This window comes from Acomys russatus, chromosome X (genome assembly GCF_903995435.1).
Source record: "Acomys russatus chromosome X, mAcoRus1.1, whole genome shotgun sequence".
Classification (NCBI taxonomy): Eukaryota; Metazoa; Chordata; class Mammalia; order Rodentia; family Muridae; genus Acomys; species Acomys russatus.
Genome location: NC_067169.1, coordinates 46,985,953 through 47,010,287, shown reverse-complemented (window position 1 = coordinate 47,010,287; position 24,335 = coordinate 46,985,953). Strand labels below are relative to the sequence as shown.

At 39.3% G+C, this 24,335-nt stretch overlaps 1 protein-coding gene, 1 non-coding gene and 1 pseudogene across 6 annotated transcripts in view; 1 reads left to right on the top strand and 2 right to left on the bottom strand.

Moving 5' to 3' along the window:
• Positions 1 to 24,335, bottom strand: part of Zc3h12b (zinc finger CCCH-type containing 12B) — a 200,487-nt gene that overhangs the window by 74,771 nt on the left and 101,381 nt on the right. The window lies entirely within an intron of this gene.
• LOC127186062 (small nucleolar RNA SNORA17) lies at positions 3,156 to 3,287 on the bottom strand. The gene has a single exon (XR_007830314.1). It is a non-coding gene; the product is annotated as a small nucleolar RNA SNORA17 (small nucleolar RNA).
• LOC127184603 (ribonuclease SLFN12-like) lies at positions 7,268 to 8,229 on the top strand (annotated as a pseudogene).

Below are 24,335 nucleotides of genomic sequence, written 5' to 3'. Positions count from 1 at the left end.
AGACACAAGTACTGTGACCTAATTTTTTCAAAAACATGGAATTGTTCTTGGAATGTGTATTTATGCTCCTCCCGTGTAGCAGATAGAAGTTTCCTTCAGATTATTCATCACAACTAGGTATTGCTATTTGTTTATATACCTCTATGGGGGAAAACATGTTTATTTGGCTGCGTGGCTTGCCTGATACATGCAGCTTGCCCTTGTGATTGTACATTTTACTCATGTGACTTCTCTTAATCCTCACAGTATAAATTGCCTGATGCTGTGAAGTAAGTTGGCTATTGCATGAAACTTTAGTCTGCCTCATTTATTACTCTATTCTCTCAGGTCTTATCACCTTTACAGCAGTAAACAACTCCATCTCCTTTTTCCTGCATTTATCTACCATTTCCTTCCCCAGGGAGCACTCTTCTTTTTCATCTCCCCTATCAAATCACCGAGGTGACTGCAATGGAAAATATATATCTTTTCTGAGACATGGTTTCTCTGTGTAGCCCTGGCTGTCCTGGACTCACTTTGTAGACCAGGATGGCCTCGAACTCACAGAGACCTGCCTGTCTTTGCCTCCCAATTGCTGGGATTATAAGCATGTGTCACTATGTAAACTTCATTTTTTGATTAAAAAATTGAGAGAGACTGAGGGAGATTTTCAGCTACTGGAGCAGGGAAAGGGCCAAATATTCAAACAGAATTAAAGGTGTGCACTACCACACCTGGCTAGAAAGCTATAATTTTTTTAAAAAATGAACTTTTTATTGGTTGTGAATGTCACATGATGTACCCCAATCTCATTTTTCTCCCCCTCCCCTCAACAGAGAAGAAAAAATCTCATTGTGGAAGCTATAGTGTGTTACAGTGTTCCACAGTATTCCCTTTTGTCCACACTTCTTTGCTTGCAAATGTTCATTGCAATGAGTCTGGTTCGAGGCCTTTGGGTTCTAGTACACTATCAATATTGGATCCTCACTGGGACTCCTCTTGGATATCCTGTTGTTGCCCTGTGTCATGGAGATCCTGCAGCTGTGGATCTGTAGGACAAGCCCCTCACACACATTGATGGGGTAGATGTTGGGGTGGACCAATTAAAAGTCCTTTATCTGGGCCTGAGAGGTATCTGAGCTGGTTGGCTGGCTGGCTTTCTTGCTCTCACAACCTTGGGGCTGGTTCAGGAGCAAACCTGCTACCAGGGCCAGCTCTACCATGCTGTCCAGGTGAGGTTCAAGGCCTGCTGTCCTGAATGTTGCAGCTGGTGAGGGACATGGCCAGTTCTCCCATTCTCATGACTACAGGGCCAGCTCTTCTGCCGACCACAGATAGTGAAGGACAAGTGAGAGGAGGAGGACATTTCTATGTGCCATGACTCAGCAGACAAAAGACAGGGCCAGCTCTCCCACACTCATGTCAGCGGGGCTAGCTCACCCCAAATTCCACATCCAGGGCCAGCTCTACTGTGTTGCCCAGGTGAGGTGCAGGGCCTGTTATCCTGAGTGCTGCAGCAGGTGAGGGTCAGAACCAGCTTCCCCACTCTGATGACATTGGGGAGAACTCTCCTGCCTGCCATAGGTGGCAAGGAGTGTGGCGGTGGTCATCTCTACCTCGTCTATGTCACCACATGGCAGACAAGTGGTGGGTTCAGCTCTCCCATGCTCTTATCACAAAGGGGGGCAAGTTCTCCTGCAACTCCTGGAATGCAGTTGGCAAGGAGTGGGGCCAGTTCTCCTTTTCTTGTGTTCTCAGGGCCAGATCTCCCATGATGCTCAGGTGAAGGCCAACATGTCCCTGCATGACAGCCTAGACCAAGGACATCCTCCTGGCTTTTGGTGATAACAGTCCCCTATTGCTGCAGGGCATGGACCCAGACATGGCTCTTAGTGGCTAGGACTCTACCATGGTCACATGTGGCACCACCAGCTACCCACATCAGGCTGTTCTTCACTACCCTTGAGTCTCCAGTTCTGCCTCTCATTATTGTGCCCACATTCTTCTGTTTTCTCTTTCTCTTACAATTTTCTACCACTTACTTGCTCCTCTTAGTGGCCCCTAGGGTCTCTGGGTGTCTGGGGTTGTCTCAGAAGTGCTATGTCCCTCTCATGAATCACAGCACCGGGCAGGGGCCGTCTCAGGCATGGTCTGCCCCACCAGGCCTGTATGGCACCCAACTATTGGTAGTCTCAGGTTAGCTCCCTGTCCAGGCTCCATGGCACCAGTCTGATGGTCATCTTGGACTTTGGCTCACCGGAGTGGCCCCATGTCAGGGTTGTCTGTCTTAACATCATTCCTGCCCTGGGCTCTCAGTCCTGGGTTGTATGCTCAATTTTCTTTCTTTCTTTTTTTTTTTTTTTTTTTTGTTTTTTCGAGACAGGGTTTCTCTGTGTAGCCTTGGCCATCCTGGACTCACTTTGTAGACCAGGCTGGCCTCGAACTCACAGCGATCCGCCTGCCTCTGCCTCCCGAGTGCTGGGATTAAAGGCGTGCACCACCACGCCCGGCTTGTGCTCAATTTTCTTAACCAATATATTTTATTAACAATTTAGTGACCAAGCATATGTCACTTATAACCTAACTAACCATAACAATAGAGAATGAGGATTAATAGACACAATAACAAAACTGTAAAGATATCAGTTCTGAGGAGTGATTCTCCTGGCACAATCAGCAGGATTTCTTCTGCTAGAACCTAGAGTAGCCAGAACCCAGAACTTCAGCAGGAACTGGAGCCCCAAAGCCTTTCCTCGAGTGGTTCTCTCTAGGAGCATCTCGAAGTACAGCAATGAACAACCAAATCTATCCCAAGTCTCCAAAAAGCCCCGCCTCCAGTTCTGGGCTCATTTATATATCTCCTCCCAGAGTCTGTTCATGGGATCTTTTTAGCTGGCAACAATCAAGCTCCTGCACGATGTGGTCAGTCTTCTAGTGGATTAACCTCACTTGTTCTCTCACGATACCATTCCAATACTGCACTTGGGATCCTAAAAAACAGGTTTATCTCTCCTTCACTGGGTGGGGTTCTTCTAGTTTCCAGCTTGGTCCCAGTGTCCTAGGAGACGTTGGGCTTGCACAGCACCACACTGGTGATTGTCTCAGCCTAGCTCCCTATCTGAGGCCCTTGGCACCAGAATGGTGGCTCACAATCTCAGGCTCACTTTTTTTCATAGAATGTTAGGTTATTAATCATTCAGATGTTTATAGGTTAGAACACTTAGCATAGACATAACCCCTTTCCAGGTTGCCACCTACTGATGTACATGTGGCACAGCAGCCACATCTACAAAGCTTTTAGGGGCAGGGGAATGTTATAATTTAATGTGATATTTTCAGATGATTTTAAAGTGTTTGAACATCTTTACATGCCATTATTTGTTGTTTCCATTTCTAATGTGTGATTCAAGCTCATTGCACTAGATATTATATTTGTTAAGTATTCACTTTATTAAAATAATCTTAAAGTTTTCAAATTATAACTCATAGGAATCTAAAAGATCCATAACATTTTACTATGTACTTATTTGTACTGTTTCATGGCTTCAGGCTCAAATATGAAGACAATTTTTAAAATAGTATAGAAATTGGTCCTTATACTTTGCTTTAAGAAAGACTTATTTATTATATATACAGTGCTCTGCTGCATGCACATCTGCATACCAGAAGAGGGCATCAGATCACATTCTAGATGGTTGTGAGCCACCATGTGGATGCTGATAACTGAACTCCGGAACTCTGGAGGATCAGTTGGTGCCCTTAACCTCTGAGCCATATCTCCAGTCCCTTATTCTTTACTTTTAACGTATTTTAGAAATGAAAAAAGGGGGAGAACTCTTCCTTTTTATTCTGTTTTTCTGATAAGGTCCACTTACTTTCTAGCCTGAATAAAATCATATAGGCATCTTGCTTTAGAGGAAAATCACAGGTAGACTGGAGTCAGATTCTAACTCCATCATGCACGAGCTATATGATTCTGTGTCAACCTTTGTGCATCCTTGAGCCTCAGTTTTATCTGATTATGTGGGGATAAGAAAATACTATTATGAAACAGAAATGAACTGCTATCTTTAAAACAGTTCAAAACTGCAAAAGACCATGCTCATTTTTCTAACAATAAAGCAGATAGTATGTTTATTAAAATACATTATGAAAATAATTTATTTTAAACCTTGTGGAATGGAAACTCTTTACCATACTTTAACAATACAAACAGAAGTTTCCGTGTTTCAGTAGAACCTGGATATAATCCAGTCCCTTTACAACCGTGCAGAGTAAAATCTTAAGGTCAAGAGAGAAGAGGGAATTGAATCATACAATCAGACTGCAGTGTGACTCAGCACCAGAGCCTTGGATCCCTTTTATATAGTTCAATTCCTTTTCTATTCTTTTACAGTGCCTGAACTTGATGAACCTGTAAAAGCTTTGTTGTATAACTTCTGCCCCATACTTTCCTGAACAAAAAAATAAGTGAAATAAATTCTTAAGAATCCTTCTTCCTGATGTGTCCAATCTTATGTACAGATCTTAGGCCTCTTGAATGAGTATCTTGGATGGTTCCACTACTCCCCAAGGAGCCATAGCAAGTTAATGGTTACCAGGAAGAGGGGAGTCATTATCCTTTGTGTTGTAGCCAGTGCTTCATTGGCCATATTATGAAAAATACTCCCTAACCTATGTTCCTGCAAGGAATCCTAATTAAACTCAGTTGATCACTAAAAGGCCTGAAAATAAAGAGGGGACACTTTGGAAGAAGTATGGATTAAGAAAGAAAGGAAGGAAGGAAGGAAGGAAGAAAGAAAAGAAGGAAGGAAGGGAAAAGGTGCTCAGTGGGAATGAGAGAATAGCTGAGAGAAAGAGAATATGGGTATCATCCATCCATCCATCCATCCATCCATCCATTTAAACTATGTAAAAATAAAGGAAGCCTTCTTGAGATCATTTTGCTCTAAGAAAATGACCCATAGGGTAATTCTTTCATATACTTTCACCTTTCGGTCAGTATGTTTGCAACTACCGTGCAGTTCTTAATGCAGTAATTAATAGTGTCAGGAAATGAGGCTTAGATTGAGAGGTTAGTATTATTTCTTTTTCTTTTCCCTCCCTCCCACCTTGGTTTTTCCAAGACAATAGGGTTTCTCTGTGTAGCTCTGGATGTCCTGGGCTTTGTAGACCAGGCTGGCCTTGAACTCAGAGATCCACCTGCCTCTGACTTCCCAGTTCTGGGATTAAAAGTGTGTGCCACCATACCTGGCTTTATTTCATTTCTTCTTTTAAATTTTTTATTATATTTCTTTTTCTACATGTACATTTATATTATTGCACATAAATAAAATAAGCTACATACAGAAAGAAGAACCACAAAACAATCAGGAATTATATAAATGTTACATTCATAGTGTTTTGGCTATTTGTATTTGGCAACCTTGAAGAAAAAATTTTTCCTATATTGGTGAGTCTAAAACTCTGAATGTAAATCAATATCTATCATATCTCATCTCTATCACCTTAAAACAGCTATCTAGACCTAAAAACATCTTAACCCCTAACCTACTAAGCTTAACTGTAAGACTTAACTATCTGGTTTTCAACCCCATCAGAGACTTGAGAAGGAATAAAACTTAATTACCTGAGTAAACCAGAAGTGCAGGTGAGCAGCTTCCACATGAAAAAGTGACAGAGACAGTTTTCTGCCTGAGCAGTCACCCAAAACTCTCTATAATGTTGGAGCATCATCTTCAGGCTTCTGGCCCAATATATCTGACAGACATATTTGTGAGGCAGGAACTAATGAAACACACCTCAGCAAATAGATCCATATTTATCACACTGCACAAAACTGAAGTCCAAATGGGTTAAAGACCTTCACATAAAACCAGAGACACTAAATCTGTTAGAAGAAAAAGTGGAGAAGATCCTGGAACGCACTGGTGCAGGAGACATCATCCTGAACAGAACTCCAACAGCCCAGGTTCTAAGGTCAACAATTAATAAATGGGACCTCATAGGGCTGAGAAGCTACTGCAAGGCAGAAGACACTGTCAACAGAATAAAGTGACAGCCTACAGACTGGGAAAAGATCTTCACCAACCCTACATCTGACAAAGGACTAATATCCAAAATAAATAGAGAGCTCAAGAAATTAAACACCACTAAACTAAATAACCCATTTAAGAAATGGGGCTCAAAACTAAACAGAGCATTCTCAACAGAGGGATATCAAATGGCTGAGAAACACTTAAAGAAATGCTCAACATCCTTCTATCATATAACCATAAGAATGGCTAAGATCAAATACTCAAGGGACAGCACATGCTGGCAAGGATGTGGAGAAAGGGGAACACTCCTTCATTGCTTATGGGATATGGGAGCACAAACCTGAACAACCACTTTGCAAATAAATCTGGCACTTTCTGAGAAAACTGGGAATAGGGCTACCTCAAGACCCAGCTATTCCACTCCTTGGAATATACCCAAAAGATGCTCCGCCACACAAGGACATATGCACAACCATGTTCATAGCAGCCTTATTCGTAATAGCCAGAACCTGGAAATAACCTAAATGCCCCTCAGTTGAAGACTGGATAAAGAAACTGTGGTACATTTACACTATGGAATACTCCTCAGCTATTAAAAACAAGGACATCCTGAAATTTGCAGGCAAATTGATAGAACTAGAAATGATCATTCTGAGTGAGTTAACCCAGACCCAGAAAAATACACATGGTATATATTCACTTATAATTGGACACTATCCCAACAAAGATGTCTCACGAAAGTCTTGATTGAGCAGGAGATTGGGGTAGATACTGGGACTTCCTATTGGGACTCTAGGTGAGAGAGGTAAGGAAGAATGGGGAAATAGAAGGATCCAGAGGGTCCTAGAAACCTACAAGAAGACCATTAAGGCTGGCAGATCTGGATCCAGGCAGGTCAGCTCAAACTTCTGTACCAACCAAGGACAATACATGTAGTAAACATTGAATCCCTATTCAGATCTAGCCAATGAACACCACATTCTCCACAGTTGTGTGGAGAGTGGAGACTGACTCTGACATGAACTCTGGTGCCCCCTATTTGATTATTTCTCCTTGGTGGGGAGACCTGGTGGCACTCAGAGGAAGGGTAAGCAGGCTACCAGAATGAGACCTGATAGGCTGTGATCTTAATGTGGGGGACCTAGGGGAGGGAAATAGAATGAAAGAGGGAGGGAGGGGGAATGGGAAGATACAGGAGAGGAGATAACAACTGAGATGTAATCTGAATAAATTACTTAAATAAAAATTTAAGAATTTTAAACTACAGCTTCACCAGAGATGGGATAGGACTGGACTTGGAAAATTCTTTCCCTGGTATCCTGCCATTTGTTCATGAACACTTAGACTTCATGCAGTGCAGATGGTACTTTTTAGCTTTTGTGAAACCAAGGAAGCCAAATCACCTAGGTCAGCATATCACCACCTTGAAAACCAACTTGTACATGAGAAGCCTCTTGTCCTCAGTTGAAATGAAAACACCTGCTGCAGTGCAGATCCTCAAAGCTGTGAAGTATTCTGAAGAGACTTCAGAGTCCAGACAAAGTTCGCAGGGAAACATTGTCTGAACTGAATTACTAAATGCATATCATGTCTTATTTAACAAGGCATGGTTGTCCTACTAGGGAGACATTCTGTTTCACTAAATCCGCACATGCTGAAGTTAAATTGTTCCCTAAAGAAAAGGTTTTAGACATTTTCCCCCTTGAACTGTTTCTGCATTTGCACATATTGATAAGGGATATTTGCTCATTAGTTTGGATGGGAAAAACCAGCAAGTATTTGGTTTTGAGACAGAGAAGAGCAATCTTGTGCATCTAGCGAGTGAAATAGAAAAGTATGTCTGATAGCCTGTCATTCACTCCTGTGAGGAGAAGGAGAACATAAGTCCACATGCAAATTCATCCAAGTGAAAAAGTCTGGGGCTGTGTGGTCATATGCCTGTGCTCCCAGAGTGGATAGATTCTGTTGTGCAGTGTTCGTTGCAGAGCCTGAGTCCTGGCATGTTGAAGACAGCTGCGTAAAGATGTTTACTACAATGAGTCAAGCTCTGGATGGATTCCACAGCCGGTTGAGGAAGGAAGATTATGAAACAAGTTTACCTTTGGCTAAGGGAAGTTGGAAGATTGCTTTGTGAGACCTGGCATCCTCAAAAGTCCTCAGATGTTAAAAGCTAGTTTACTGACCTCTGCTAGATACAATCCATAGTTCTTTTCTCTACCCACCTAGAAGATTCCCTATGAAAAGTGTATTAGCTGTTACTGTAATGGTTTTAGGATGGGGAAGTCTCATGTGAAACTAGAATCAGAAAATTATATAATCTCTGAAAATGTGAGCTTCCTCAGACTCTTCACAAATTCATTTTGTAAACAGCCTGCATTTTTTTCTGGATTTAACTGTTATTCTTGGTCTGTTTCCTCCATCCACTCTGATCTGGCTCTGTCTTCTTTCCACGCTAACCCATCGTGGTAGCTCTGCTTCTTTCCTCCTCTGATCCCTGTCTTCCTCCTCCTCGTCCTCCTCCTCTTTAATGGTGTTTTGACTGCATGTATGTCTGTGTGAGGGTGTTGGATCTCCTGGAACAGGAGTTACAGACAGTTGTGAGCTGCTATGTGAGTGCTGGGAATTGAACACAGGTCCTCTAGAAGAGCAGCCTATGCTCTTAACCATTGAGCCATCTCTCCAGCCAAACTTGCATGTTCTTTGTGGTGTGCTCCTCCTTGGGAAAGACCACCTCTCCCATTCCTCGCTTTACTCAGTTACCTACGGTTTGTGTGTGTGTGTGTGTGTGTGTGTGTGTGTGTGTGTGTGTGTGTGTGATTGAGGCCTTGTAGGCTTTTCCACATCCAGTTTGGCATGTTCTTTGGTGTCGTCCATGTCCAGATAACATTTGGGTAGTCATGTTGGAGAGACAGGTGTAGTAGTGGCACCTTGGTGGTAAACAACATCTCTCTAATTGGAATTAAGACCCCTTCAACAAGAGGGAGACCATGCCTAGTACTGGAAAACTAGGTAACTATCAGTGCTAGTGATATCATGGTTATTGGAGAATCTATGACCACTAATTTACTAAGCCAGCATAATCCCTAATGACAACATATAAACATTTGTCCTTATACCCTGACATAGGTGTAGTCTTTCCCCTTCATCAAGGACACTTCTCTTTGCAACAGATGGAGACCACTTCAGAAAATCACAACCAATCAAAGTTCAGGGTTGTGAAACCCAGTACCAATAGATGCATCTTCAAAACACGGCTGTACCTAAGGCTCAGGGAACCTTGTGGAGGAAAAGGAAGACAAATTTTAAGAGCCAGAGGATCCAGGACGTTTCTGTGAAATTGTGTGCATTAGAAGCTATATGTAACATCTCACAAATAGTACTATTTATTAGCAACACATAGGTATTTGTCTTGCTAACAACAGCAAATATAAAATTAGTGAACAATTGGTATAATGACCATCACATGATATATATCCACTTAATATTAATTTTATTCTATCTTCTTCACATTCTTAGTATGGAAACTTACTGTCTACAAAGTGCTTTCATATTTGTTAGTTCAGTTTACTCTCACAAAACTATATGAGGTAAAGATTATACTTTTATTACTGATAAAAGAATATTTTCAGAGAAAGCAAGTCAAGTGCCTAAATTTAAAGTCTGTGAGAAGAGGTAAATGGCAATTTCAGCTTAGATTTTCTGACTTCATATAAAGGATTTTTGACACTATCTCACAATTGCCTATGATTTTGGTATACTTAATGAATTCTAAAAAAAAAAATAAGGTGTGGTTAAAATTAACACATGCCATGAGGAAAATTTTCTAAATCTTAAGGTTTCACATAACAAAAGTAGACTTATATAGACTTATATGGTAAACTTTCTTTGAAAATATCTAAATGCATCTAAATTACAGTATCAAAAAGACTCAATTCTTTGAGCAGTTGTCTAAATCTGTACATGATTTTAGACTCAGAATGAACTTTGCATCCATGCATTTAGCTAAATAAATATTTCAAAATGGAAAGCTTTGTTTCTATAGTTACAAAAGATACACCTACTCTGTAAAATATGACTTCTACTTTTGTAGTATTTGAAAAATGTAGAAGGAAAAAGGAAAAACAGCCACAATTAACATCTGACTTTCTTTCTTCCTTTCTTTTTCCTTCCTTCCTTTCCTTACATCTTTATTTTCCCATTTCTTCATTTATTATATTCTGGGGACCAAACCCAGGGTCTCAAACATGCTAGAAAAGCACTCTAATACTGCAATTTGCCTAGCTGGAAAATGTTTTATATATTGATGAAAATGCTGGGTTTTTTTTTGCTTTATTTCACATATATACATTAGGGCCAAGAAGGTATTTTCTGAATATATCATGTGAAAAACTTTTTTAAAAATGAAAATGAATTAGAAACTATATTCATAAGAAAATCACGAAATTGTATACTCATGATTTTGTCTTGGACATTTAGTTCCCTTTAATGACTGAGAGATTCTGGAAAATATGCCCACACACGTACAGGCCCCTGAGTTTTGATGATTCCTAAAACAAATTTTAGAGAATAGAAAGCCTCTTCAACAAATGGCTCTGGGAAAAACCAGACATTCACACATAGACATTTAAAGGTATTTCTACCTCTTTAATCCTGTATATAGAGTCAGTTTAGAATGACCAAGGACCTTAATGTAAGGTCTGAAACTGCTAGAAGTAAACTTAGAGAAAATACTTCAAAGTATCAGCTTAGGAAATGACTTTTATAACTCTAATAGATAAATAAATAAAAAATGGTAATTGTGATTGCATGAAATTAAAAGTCTTCTGCACAACAAAGGAACTGATTAATCGTGTGAAGAGGCAGCCTACATAATGGGAGAAAATATTATGGAAGCCAGAGAAGTAGCTATAATATGTAAGGAGCTAAAATAATGAGATAAACTAACTCCCAAACAACTTAATCAATAAATGGGCTAATGAAGCAGACAGGCAGTTCTTAAAATGTGGATAAGTGGCCAATAAACATAAAAATATTCAGCATCCTTAGCCATCAGTGAAATGAAAATTTAAATAAAAAGAGGATTCCATTTTACCTCAGTCAAAATGGCTAAGACTAAGACAAATAAGCACAGAGGATGCAGGAAAGAGAGAATCTTTATATACTGCTAGTGAGTATGGAAATTAGTATAGCTACTATGTAAATCACTATTGAGGTTACTGGAAATTTAAAAATAATGCTACCACATGGTCCCTGGGTATTACTCATGTGTAAATATAATGTACATATGCCACAGAGATCTTTGCATATCTGTGTTTATTGTACCGGTACTGATAATGGCCATGTTATGGAATTTGTCTAAGTGTCTGATAACAGACGAATAAATAAAGGTAATGTTGTATGTACACAAATTGAAATTGTATTCAGTCATGAAGAACAACATATATTATGTTATTTTCAGTAAATATGGATGTAACTAGAGTTTAAGCAAAACAGACCCCCAAATTATTTTTTCTATATTTAGTGTATATGTTCTCTTTTGTCTCAATATTCTAATTTATGTTTAGATATCTTGCCTCATTAATATCTCAAAAGCCACATTGAGAACATTTCTAATTTCTTCTGTTGCTCATGTATAGTTTTACTCTAATGTGGTGAGAAGAAATCTGTTATGATTTCAGTATTTTTAAAGTTTTTAAGCCTTATTTTATGTCTTTTTAAATTTTGTTAATATTTTACTAATTTATTCATATTACATCTCAATGGTTATCCCATCCCTTGTATCCTCCCATTCCTCCCTCCCTCCCATTTCCCCCTTACTCCCCTCCCCTATGACTGTGACTGAGAGGGACCTCCTCCCCCTGTATATGCTCATAGGGTATCAAGTCTCTTCTTGGTAGCCTGCTATCCTTCCTCTGAGTGCCACCAGGTCTCCCCATCCAGGGGACGTGGTCAAATAAATGTCATAAATCCTGGAAAATTTTCCATGTACATCTTAATGAGAAAATAGACTATTATTTAGTACAATGTTCTTGTTTGTTTGTTTGTTTTCTTCTTCATTTTTTATTCCTTGTGAATTTCACCTCATGCACCCCAATCCCATTCATCTTCCTGTTTGTCTATATCTGCCCCTTGTAAGTTACCCCCAAAAGGAAACAAACAAACATCTCGCATTGGAAGTTGTGGGGTATAATGGAGTGTCTCATAGTATATCCCTTTGTCCTGTTTTGTGAGGATCTTGCAGCTTTGGTTCTGGAGGACCAGCCTCTTCGGGTGCTCCAGCAGTTCATCGATGGGGTAGATGTTGTGGTGGTCCAACTCAAATTTTAGATCTGAGCCTGGGTGGCAGTTGAGTTGGTCACCCCACCAGCTCTCCTGCGATCATACCACCTGGGCCAACTCTCCAGTGTTGCTGAGGTAAGGGGCAAGGATAGCTCAACTGAGCGCAAGGGGTGGGGCCAGCTCTCCCATGTTCATAACCTCAGGGCTGGCTCACTCTCAACCCCTGCAACTAGTGCCAGCTCTACTGTGTTTCCAGGGCAAGGTAGAGCCAGCTCTGCACAGCCCTCAGATATCAACATGACCCCAGGTGGCAGCCAAGACCAGGGACACCCTCATGTCCTTTGGCAGTAACACAAGTCACAGACATTGACATAAACCCCTGATACTGCAGGGCCACAGACACAGACAATGTCCTTGGTGGCAGTTGGGGCCAGGACCTCATCATGGCCTCTGGCTACTCATATCAGGCTGTTCTTCACTACCCTTTAGTCTCCAGTTCTGCCTCTCTTCACTGTGCCCACACAGTTCTGCTTCTCTTTCTTTTTCATCTCTCCACCACTTACTTGCTGTCTATGAATCATAGCATGGGGCAGAGCACTGCCCACGCTGCATGCATTGTCTCTGGTAGAATGTTCCTTATGTTCTTGATGCATTTGATCTATAACACTCTTTGAGTACAATGTTGTGATATGGTTATTCTGTATAGTCTATCTATTTTTGAAAATGGGGAACAAAAGTATACAACTACTATTCTATTTCTATGGTACTTTATAATTCTGTTAATATTCACTTGATGTATCCTGGTGCTCAGACTTATAACACATATGTATAAAACATATATAAAACATATAATATATAATTTATAACATACAGACTTATAAGTATAAATTACTTATGAGTAACTTATAACTTACATCTCCATGTTAAACTGATATGTTACATTATATAATGCTACTTTATTACCTGATTACTGTATGACTCAAAGTATCTGTTACCTGATATAGCCATCTCTGATTACTTTGGGTGATAATTTATGAAAAAGTAACTTCAGTCCATTTTAATTCTTATATTTAAAGAAAGTATCTTTTAGGGGTGGATTTTTTTATTTTTTTAATTCATGAAGCAACAGACATCCTTTCATTTGGAGTCTTAATCCACTTAGATTTAAAATTAACTTGATAAATAATGTTCTATTGTTTTCACAGTTTTTTAGTTCTTGGTTTCCCTATGTTACCTATATTCATGGTTGAGTGATTATTTTGTATTGGCATGATTCATTGTTGTTTGTATTTTCATAGATATTTTTGTGGCTCCCATAAGATTTATATAAAACAAGCTTTGGGAGAGTCTATTTTTGTTGATACTAACTTCAATTTTGTCGCATAAGTCTACTTTTACCTATACACATGTGTCACAATTCATATTTTTCTCATTGTATATTCACATATATCTTTTATAGTTATTTTAAGTATCTTTTGTCTTTATATCTTTATATTCAAATACTACATTAGTATTCCTTATTAATCTGTATAATTATTTTTCTATATGTGTATGCAATCATATTGTTCTTTTGTGTCCTTTTAATTTAAAATACTGGCCTTGGTGCTATTTGAAAGGGGTAGTGATGATGTTTCTCAACTTCTGGTTCAAGGGACAGTCTTTGTTTTGCATTTTTGAAATACAGCTCTGGTAGGCATAATTCTTGTTCAGTAGTTTTTTTTTTTATTTCAGTATTTTAAGTATGTCATCCTACTCCCTTATGTTTTTAAGATTTGTTCTGAGAAAGTGATAGCTTTATGAGTTCTTTTTTATGTGAAAAGTCATTTACTGCTTTCAAGATTCTTTCTTGGCTCTAAAATTTTAATAATTTAAATAAACATGACTGTGTTAACAACAATCACTAAAGAAAAAGAAATCATGGATTGGAAAGGAAACAAGGCAGGTTACATTGGAGGGGTTGGAAGGCGGAATGAACAGGAACGTGATGTAATTTTATTTTAATTTAAGAATAAAAAATTTAAATGTGGCTGTGATGTTAATTTCTTTTAATTAATCTTATTTTTGAGTACTTAGCCTTCTTGGATCTGGATGTCTATTTCCTTCCTCAGAATTGGGTATTTTTTGTATCATATCCTTAAATAACCTTTCTGTATCTTTCTTTTTGTCTTCTCTCTGTGACTACACATACCAATCGGTTTGATGTTGCTCCATATGTGTTTTTAAATTCCTTTTTTTATTACTCTAAGCTGACAAAATTTCAAAGATTTTTGTGTACCTCACTGACATTTTTTACTGCAACTACATTACCTGTGACAATAATGACAATAGATAATGGCTATTGTGATCGATATTTATTGATTGTTTAGTACATCAGCAATTTTCACAGTGCATAAGACAGTTTAAAGTTAGTAGCATCAGAGCACTGACTGTAATTAAGTGAGGTTAGAAAACCAATTCATTTAAGTTTGATATCTGTATGCCTGTAGCATTTTCTTCTTGTATATGTAAGTTTCACAGTTGTATTATTCTAGAAATGTGACTGAGGATAGTATTTTCTGCTAGTGTTGGTGGATTCCATATCTTTTTATGTTAATAAGCTTTCACTTGATAAGGCTTATTAAAAAGCATTTTTTTTTTAATTTTTAATTGTGTGTGGGGATATGTGCACACGGGGACAGATGCCTACAGAGATTAGGAAAGAATGTTGCATCCTCTGGCATTGGGGTTACAGGCAGTTGTGAGCTGTCAGATATAGGTGTTGGGAACTGAACTCTGAAAGAACAATGTGTGGTTTTAAATGCCAAGCTGCCTACGCATTCCTAGGGCTAGCTCTTTTCATGAGCACCACCTACTGGAGTGGAAACATCTCTGAAGTGGAAGTTTCTGGTTTCTTTAGAAACTCAGTTGTGTCATGTGACGTTTTTCTGGAAACTGTCTTGTGAGAGGACAGGTGATGTTTTGTTGAAAGCTGTCTTAAGAGATTGCATGTCATGCTTTGCTGAAAGCAGACACGTGAGAGGGGGCATGATGTTTGAGAAGAATATAAATAGAACCCCACAGACAGTTAGATGAGGCTTTTGCATTGTTACACTGTGCAATGCTTTGATGGTCTTTGCTGGACTTTGCTTCGTAGAGTGAAATGTTCCAGAGAACTTCTCATGTTACTCCAGCTAATTCTGACCACTTTCACTGACTCCTGCCAATTTGGTGGAGCCTTGCTGTTTCTGCTAGATCGTGCCACCTATACGGATGTGTGTTGTGGTTTGGTGTTTGTAATTGGACTGGACTGCTGGTATCCTGACAATGCAGAGTGGAATTGGCCCAAGGAACTACATCTAAACAGGTCCACAACCCCTTTTCCCTATTAACATTCTTTCTGCCCTCCCACTGGTTTGGTGGGTTAGGAGTGAGGTTGAAGTGTTTAAAAACCCTAAAGGAGGTTTTGAAAAATCTAAGTCTACACTTCCCTTTCACTTAATAGTGAATAACAAGATATTATGAATGGACAATTGAGCTTCCACTGGTTTGTTGGGAAGTTGAAGAACAACTGAATCTATTTTCAAAGGTCAGAAAAGCTGTAGTCTTGAGCATTTTGCCAGAATCCTTTAAACTGATCTCCACAGCTGAGCAGAATTTATGTCAGTGGTGAATTGGTCAGTTGTATTACAAATGATTAAGTATGTTCTTTACCAGTTTCCCTAGGGTTTCTTTTTTTTCCCCTAAGGTTTCTTAATATTTACATTTCACTTATATTAGAAAATATTATATAATATCACTGAAAATATATCATAGAACAAAATTCATTTCTGTATGAAATGATTCCTACTTACTGATTTATAAAATTGTGCTTTGCTGAATTTGGAATCAAGCTTCCCTCATAACATTAATTCCATGATGGTGTGTTTATAAGTGCTTTTATTTTTCATATCTGTTGTGAGAAAAGATACCTAAAACTGAATACATCAAATGGTAGCTACTTTTTGGGAAAGAACTGGTTTTTATTCCAACTCACATTCATCAATCATCTCACTAAGTTCCATGACTAACATCTCTAAGATATTCAATAATAATTGTGGAAAAGTCACTTTCTTTTCGGGGGGGAGTTCGAGACAGGGTCTCTCTGTATTATCCACTTGCTCTGCTTCCGGAGTGTTGGGATTAAAGGCATGCGCCACCACATCCAGCTAGAAAGGTCACTTTCATCACTGCATTTATACTTAGTGGAAAAACTGTAAGCTTGAACATTGAGAGATCTCCTTTGAGTTCAAAGAACTCAAAGTATACAGTATAAAAAAATCTCTGTCATTCACTTCTAATACTCTTTCTAACTGCCCTAATGAAAGGTCAGAAATAACAGCTGGATGCATTCTTTACAGGTTGCTACAGGAATCTAATTGCAAGATCAACCACCTGCTAATTCTATATTGTAAGAACTCCACTGTCAGACCAATTTCTCTTATGAACCTAGATGCAAAAATACTAAATAAAATACTTGCAAAACGAATACAGGAGCACATCAAAGATATCATTCATCATGACCAAGTAGGCTTCATTCCAGGCATGCAGGGATGGTTTAATATACGGAAATCCATCAATGTAATCCACCATATAAACAAACTGAAAATAAAAAACCACATGATCATCTCCTTGGATGCAGAGAAAGCATTTGATAAAATTCAACACCCATTCATGTTTAAAGTTTTAGAGAGATCGGGGATACAAGGCACTTTCCTCAACATAATAAAGGCTATATACAGCATGCCAATAGCCAAAATCAAAGTAAATGGTGAGATACTCAAGGAAATTCCTCTCAAATCGGGAACAAGGCAAGGCTGCCCACTCTCTCCATATCTCTTCAATATAGTACTCGAAGTTCTAGCCAGAGCAATAAGACAACAAAAGGAGATCAAGGGTATCCAAATGGGAAAGGAGGAAGTCAAATTATCCCTATTTGCAGATGATATGATAGTGTACATAAGTGACCCTCAAAATTCCACCAGAGAACTCCTAAAGCTGATAAACAACTTCAGCAAATTGGCTGGATACAAAATTAACTCAAAAAAGTCTGTAGCCTTCCTATACACAAATGACAAGCTTGCAGAGGAAGAAATTAGGAAAACCACACCCTTCACATTAGCCACAAGCAATATAAAATATCTAGGAGTTACCCTAACTAAGCAAGTGAAGGACTTGTATGAAAAAAAATTTCAAAACTCTGAAGAAAGAGATTGAAGATGACCTGAGAAGATGGCATGATCTTCCTTGCTCATGGATCGGGAGAATTAACATAGTAAAAATGGCCATCCTACCAAAAGCAATCTACAGATTCAATGCAATCCCTATCAAAATACCTACACAATTTTTTAAAGACATTGAAAGTTCAATTCTGAACTTCATATGGAAAAACAAAAAACCCAGAATAGCTAAAACAATCTTGTACAATAAAAGGTGCTCCGGAGGAATCTCCATACCTGATCTCAAACTGTACTATAAAGCAATAGTAATTAAAACAGCATGGTACTGGCACAGCAACAGGTTGGTTGATCAGTGGAATAGAATCGAAGACCCAGATATGAATCCACACACATATGGTCACTTGATTTTTGACAAAGAAGCCAAATCCATTCAATGGAAAAAGGATAGCATCTTCAACAAATGGTGCTGGTCTAACTGGAGGTCTATGTGTAAAAAAAATGCAACTGGACCCATATTTGTCACCTTGCACAAAACTCAAATCCAAGTGGATTAAAGACCTCAACATTTGACCATGTCCCCTGGAGGGGGAGACCTGGTGGCACTCAGAGGAAGGACAACAGGTAGCCAAGAAGAGACTTGATACCCTATGAGAATATATAGGGGGAGGTAATCCCCCTCAGGAACACTCATAGGGGAGGGGAATAAGGGGAAAGTGGGAGGGAGGGAAGAATGGGAGGATACAAGGGATCAGATAACCATTGAGATATAACAAGAATAAATTAATTAAAAATAAAATAAAATAAAATAAAATAAAAAATTTCAGATGAGGGGAAAAAAAAAAAAAAAGAATGACTTACAGGCTGGACAGTCCAGCTAAGCCAACAATGGTAGGCTATGAATGGAAAGTCTACGAATCCAGAAGTTGCTCAGGCCACAAGGCTGGATGTCTCATCTGGTCTTCAGTAGAGGGTAAAATTTCAAAGAGGTATGCTTGGGGGTTTTCAGTAGCCTCTGCCCAACCCATTTGGGAATTGTCAGGGTTTAGTATCAGGATAATATTGGATTAATAAAAATTGTGGAAACCTTCTTTCCTTATCTATTTTATGGATCTCTCTCCTTGGGAAATTATTGAAGTAGGTATTGGTGACCATATATCCTGCTGCCCACCCCCCTCCCTGTCTCCTACCTTGAGTCAGAAACCCTGGCTTTGGCTCCAGCTTTGTTCCTGGTCCATCCATTTGCTTCAGGACAATGAAGATGTTTGTACAGACTCAGAACCACACCTATAACCATTGATGGTAACACCCAGTGAGTAAGGTATATTTGTATTTCCCCCTTTTCAGTTTCTCTGAAAATGGTGGGAAAGCTCTTGCTAACTCCATCCTCTGAAAAGTATAATAATTGTTCCTTGGCCCTTTAGCTAATATCAAATGTGAAGTATAAGAGGCCCACACTTTTGCTATATGGGCTCAGATTTCCTTTCTTCGGAGCATTTACCATGCTATTATCTAACTGTTTATGTGGCCATGATGTTAATAGCTTTTGTACTAAACACTGTACTCCCAACAATCTGTCTCAGTATCCCACTGAATCTCCCTCTAAGATATTTAAGTATCTGGACCCTCTTCCCTGCCATATGGGATGTGGGCTGGGACAAAGTAGTGTTCATTGACCAATTATTGCCTAGAATGCAGTTTAACCTTGCGTACAGTTTCATGGAAGGTTAGCATTTATTAGGATGTCCATGTGCATAGACAGTGATCCAGTACTGAAACTAGGAGATTCAAGGAGCTGCCTGCAAACCACACACACACACACACACACACACACACACACACACACACACACACACACACACACACACACACAAACACACAGAGGGGGTGGAGGGAGAGAGAGAGAGAGAGAGTGCAACCACAGAGTCACATGGACAAACAAGATGGCAATTCCCACATGGAGGTGGCCAAGATGGTGCTAAGAAAAACAATGTTATCCAAATATGTGCTTGAGGTCCATAATGACACTAAATCTCTCAATCACCAAACCCACAGGTCTTTGTGAACTGCCAATACTTGCCCACTCCTATTCTTACATTCTTCCTTTTATCTTTCTGGAGGTCCTCAGGGATAACAGAAGCATTAGACTCAGGGTGCTCCAATGAAATATTGTAGCAGATCTTTTCCATATCGTCCACCTGAGATAATTCTCCAGAGTCTCACCCCTGCCCCAAGACTTAGGAGATGGGTTTCTATCACTTACCTACAGGCCTCACATGCTAACTAAAACAGCTGACTCCTAGTTAATTTGTTCCACATGTTACTACTACTATGGCTTACTTACTTCTGTTTAATCATGCCCTAACTGTTCTCAAATTCTCTCCATCCAAAAATAACACCAGGAGCTTCTCTGAGGATCCAGTCCAGCTATATATCTGATAAAAGACAAAGAGCTCCTTGTGTACAAAAGAAAATAGTTTCAGCATTTTAGGTTTCGTATTGTCCTTAATCTATTTGAATGTGAGGTTTGTGCAGAGTGATAGATATAGAGTAACCATACGGTAAACTCTCAGGCATGCTTGTTGTTGCTTATTGTTTTTTTTAATTTTTTTTATTTTTTATTAATTTATTCTTGTTACATCTCAATGTTTATCCCATCCCTTGTATCCTCCCATTCCTCCCCCCCCCATTTTCCCATTATTCCCCTCCCCTATGACTGTTCCTGAGGGGGATCACCTCCCCCTATATATTCTCATAGGGTATCAAGTCTCTTCTTGGCTACCTGCTGTCCTTCCTCTGAGTGCCACCAGGTCTCCCCCTCCAAGAGACATGGTCAAATGTGAGGCACCATAGTACGTGAGAAAGTCATATCACATTCTCCACTCAACTGTGGAGAATATTCTGACCATTGGCTAGATCTGGGAAGGGGTTTAAAGTTTACCTCCTGTATTGTCCTTGGCTGGTGCCTTAGTTTGATGCTCCAGCACACAACAAGAAAATTTGCTCAACCATGTTCATAGCAGCCTTATTCATAATAGCCAGAACATGGAAACAGCCTAAGTGTCCCTCAGTAGAAGAGTGGATAAAGAAACTGTGGTACATATACACTATGGAATACTACTCAGCTATTAAAAACAAGGAATTCCCGAAATTTGTGGATAAATGGATTGAGCTAGAAATGATAATAATGAGTGAGTTAACCCAGAAGCAGAAAGACTCAAATGGTATATACTCACTTATATCTGCATACTAGCCCAAGGGGCATGTCCCACGAAAGCCTTCACTTACCAGGAAACTGGGACAGAGGGGAAGGCATCCTATTGGGACTCTAAATGAGAGACGCATGGGAGAACAGCAAAATAAAAGGATCCAGAGGGTCCTAGAAACCTACAAGTTGCTTATTGTTTTATGGAAACAGCTAGTGTTTTTGTTTTGGAGGAGTGTTTGGTTATGCTTCTATTTGAATTTTGGGACCTTTTTTTCTCTATTTTAATGAAGAATGCTTTTGGGATCTTTATTGGGATTGTTTTACATACCTGATTTTGGTATTAGAGTATCACTGTAAATTGATTTTGACAGAATGGTCCTTTACACAACATTAATTCTACCAATCCATGTGTATGGGAGCTTATGATGACTGATTGTACTTGTTAACTTGATTACACCTGGAATCAACTAAAACCCAAGCTTCTGATCACTTCTGTGAGGGATTTTTTTTGTTTGTTTGTTTTGTTTTGTTTTTCGAGACAGGGTTTCTCTATGTAATAGCGTTGGCTGTCCTGGACTTGCTTTGTAGACCAGGCTGGCCTCAAACTCACAGAGATCCATGCCTGCCTCTGCCTTCTGAGTGCTGGGATTAAAGGTATGTGCCACTATACCCGGTCTTAATCATATTATTTGAAACAGGAAGATTCACCCTCCATCTGGGCCACACCTTGTGCTGGCAATCTACATAAAAGGACATAGAAAAAGAAAACTGCCTTTTGTCTGCTTGCCTTGACTCTCACTTATCAAGTTAATCCATTCTGATATTGTTAACTCCATCTTGTTCTGGATTCCAGGCATGTAGATTCAACAGCAGCCCTCCAAGAAACCTCCAGGACTCCATTGCCAGATTTGGATTGCTGCGACATCTAGTTTTGTGGACTGGACAACTACCTGATTCTTGGCCTTTCTGCTGTAAGACACTGTTCGAATACTCTAACCACACCCTAACACACACACACACACACACACACACACACACACACACACACGCATACAAACACATGCACACATGCGTGCACACTTGTTCTTATGCACACACACTCACACACACTATATCAGTTTTTTTACTTTAAAATATATTTTAAATTTATTATTTATTTATTTAATAAATAACTTATTTATTATTAGGATGTTTACATAAGATATACAAGCTCTCGGATTTTACTTTTCCTCACTGTATCAGTTTTATTCATTTAAAGGACCTAGACTAATACAGGTTTTTCCATCTTCTAGAGCCTTTCTTAATCTCTTCCTCAGAGTTTTAAAGTTTTCCTTGTAGTGGTTCATCACTTTTTTTTTCAGTTAGGTTTGCTTATTTTAAATTTATTTACTTTACAACCTGAATGTAGCCCTCTCCCTCATCTCCTTCTGGTTCCACCTTCACTCCCTCCTCCCTAGTCCTCAGAAAGGGGGAGCCCTATTCCGTAACCATCTGACCCCAGCCTATCAAGTGTCATCAGGACTGCCTGCATCCTCTCCCTCTGTGGGTTGCTATGGCCGCCCTGCCTGGCAGAAGTGATCAATGAGTGGACAACAGAGTCCACGTCAGAGGCAGTCACTATTCCTTATATTATGTGACCCACAAAGAGACTGTGCTGCTTATAGACTGTATCTGAGCAGGAGGTCTAGGTCTTCTCCATGCATTGTCTTTGGTTGGCACCTCACTCTTTGTAGATCCCCTTGGGCCCAGAATTTTTGTCTCTATTCTCCTTGTGGAGCTGCTGTCCTCTTCAGGTCCTTCTATCCCCCAATTCTTCCCTAATCACCCTTCATTCTGGCACAATGTTTGACTGTAAATCTCAGCAGCTGTGTCTATCCCCTGCTGGGGGGAGTCTTTCAGAGGACCTCTATGGTAGGCCCCCATCCTGTTCCTTCTCTTCAAGCACTTCTGGTGTCTATTCTAGTTGCCTTCTGAAGGAGCATTACATATCTTCCCTAGGGTCCTCCTTGTTATTTAGCTTCCTTAGGTCTGTGGGCTGTAGTTTGGTTATTTGGTATTTGGTATTGTTTGGCTAATATCTGTTTATAAGTGACTTTATACCATGCATGCCTTTCTGGGTCTGGGTTACCTCACCAAGGATGATCTTTTCTAGTTCCATCCATTTGTCTGAAAATTTCAAGATTTCTTTGTTTTTAATGATTGGGTAGTATTCCACTGTGTAAGTGTACCACAGCTTCTTTATCCATTCTGACACCTGAATGACATCTAGGTTGTTTCCAGATTCTGGCTGTTATGAATAAGGCTGCTATGAACAGAGTTGAGCAAATGTCCTTTTTGTATGGTGGAGCATCTCTTGGGAGTGGTGTAGCTGGGTTTTGAGGTAGAACTATTCCCAATTTTCTGAGAAAGCACCAGACTGATTTCTAAAGTGGTTGTACAAGTTTGCAGTTCCAGTAGCAATGGAGGATTGTTTCTTTTTCTCTGCATCCTTGCCAGCATGTGTTGTCACTTGATTTTGAATATAAGCCCTGTTGAATGTAGGGCTGGTGAAGATCTTTTCCCATTTTGTAGGCTGCTGTTTTGTCTGTTATGACAGTGTCCTTTGCTTTAAAGAAGCTTTTCAATTTCATAAGGTCCCATTTATTAATTGTTGACCTTAGTGGCTGAGCTGTTGGTGTTCTGTTCAGGAAGTTGTTCCTCTGCGAATGAGTTGGAGGCTCTTCTGCACTTTTTCTGGTGTTATGTGGTGATGTCTTTAATCCACTTGGAACTTAGTTCTGTGCAGGATGCTGACTATTTGCATTTTTCTATAAGCAGACATCCAGTTAGACCAGCACCATTTGTTGAAGAAGTTATCTTTTGTCCATTTTATGGTTTTGGCTCTGTAGGTGTGTGGGTTTATTTCTAGGTCTTCAGTTCGATTCCATTGATCCACCTGTCTGTTTCTGTGACAATATCAAGCAGTTTTTATTACTGTTGCTCTATAGTACAGTTTGTGATCAGGGTTGGAGATACCCACAGAAGATCTTTTGTACAGGATCTTCTTAGCTATTCAGGGTTTTTTGTTTTTCCATAATAAAGTTGAGAATTGTTCTTTCAAAGATTGTAAAAAATTACATTGGCATTTTGATGGGAATTATATTGAATCTATAGACAGCTTTTGGTAAAACGACCATTTTACTGTTAATCCTACCAATCTATGAGCATGGGAGATCTTTCCATCTTCTGATATCTTCTTCAATTTCTTTCTTCAGAGACTTAGAAGTTTTTTTTTTTTCATAAAAGCATTTCACTTGCTATGTTACAGTTACATCAAGATATTTTATGTTTTTTGTGGCCATTGTAAAGGGTCTGTTTCCCTAATTTCTTCCTCAGCCAATTTGTCTTTTGTATACAGGAGGACTACTGATTTTTTTTGAGTTGATTTTGTATCCAGTCACTTTGCTGAAAGTGTTTATAAGCTGTAGGTGTTCCCTGGTAGAATTTTTAGGGTCACTTGTGTTTACTATCATATCATCCATAAATAGTTATGTTTTGACTTCTTCCTTTCTAATTTGCATCCCTTTCATCTCCTTTTGTGGTCTTATTGCTCTAGCTAAGACTTCAATTACTAATATTGAAGAGATACAGAGAGAGTGG